Below are 1,273 nucleotides of genomic sequence, written 5' to 3'. Positions count from 1 at the left end.
GGGGGGGGACACGGAGGTATAAATAGGGTGCTGTGTGAGAGCTGCTGCAGAGGCATGACTGACACTACACACATCAACTTGCTGCTCATGGGAGTTTGTAAGTAAGATTTCAAATATATTTACTAATTCCTCTCTGAAAATAAAACTGCATCACGTGTATCAGGTCAATGTTTTCCTCTATTTTAAAGAACTCCAACCACAACATTGAGGATTATATTCCCACCGCTGAACACCAGACTACCAGTACGGAGATGTCCAGTACAACGTAAGTGCTTAACTCTCCTGTTGTCCTCGGGGTCAAAGTGACCAATTTACAAAAGGATTATATATCAGAAATATGACCAGAAATGTTGTAAAAAGTGACAAATGTTGTAAAAAGCTTCAGAAACGCAGGAAAAAAATCAACAAAAACTATTTTCTTTTCTTAAATGCTGAAAAAAGTGACCAAACAAAATTGCAAAAATCGCCAAAGGTGACAAAAAATTGTGACAAAAAAAATTGGTAAATGTGAGAAAAACAAATTGTTAAAAAAACTACAAAAACATAATAAAAGTGACAAAAAAATTGGGAAAAAATCTACAAAAATGTTGAGAAAACTGTAGAAAAGAACCCATCAAAAACACCCAGAAAAACACAAAGTTGCAGTGATTCTGTTGCCGTGATGTGCAATTAGTCTTGCATCACTTCTTTAATTACTATCAAAGAGAGAGGGGGAATTTAGTATGTCACCTTAATCTCGTGATGCATTCGCTAATGCATCTCATTAAAGGCTAACTTCCGTTTTTTTCAACCTGGACCCCATTTTGCCGAATTTCTTTGGGTCTAAGGGTCTGATTGGAACAACAATCTTTGAAATTGGTCCAGTATTAAACAACACAGATAGTTGCAATGGAACTTCAATTGGCAATTGCTACTTCAGTTAGCATCTACTAAAGTTCTGCTTTTACCAGAGACCGTCTCAGATTATTATTCTAAGTGTCTGCCAAAATTATGGAAAGGATCCCTACAGAGAGAGAGCTTTTAGTTGAAGAGTAAAATCCTTTTTGTTTAACATGAATCATGTCATTCAAAGTCGACAGAAACAAAATAAAAATATCAAAAGCTGCCTTGGATTGTCTTTCTACTGTTCCAACAATCAGAACTTTGGTTTGGTTGAAATAAAGCCTTAACTCACCCATTTACATATGGAGATATGCTGCTCTATACACGCTAAAAGTAGAGATTATTTACATGGAGTCTGGTGGAGATATGCTGCTCTATATACGCTAAAAAT

The sequence above is a fragment of the Etheostoma cragini genome, chromosome 5 (genome assembly GCF_013103735.1).
Source record: "Etheostoma cragini isolate CJK2018 chromosome 5, CSU_Ecrag_1.0, whole genome shotgun sequence".
Lineage (NCBI taxonomy): Eukaryota > Metazoa > Chordata > Actinopteri > Perciformes > Percidae > Etheostoma > Etheostoma cragini.
The sequence above is the reverse complement of the archived record's forward strand: the minus strand, read 5'-3'. Positions refer to the sequence as shown.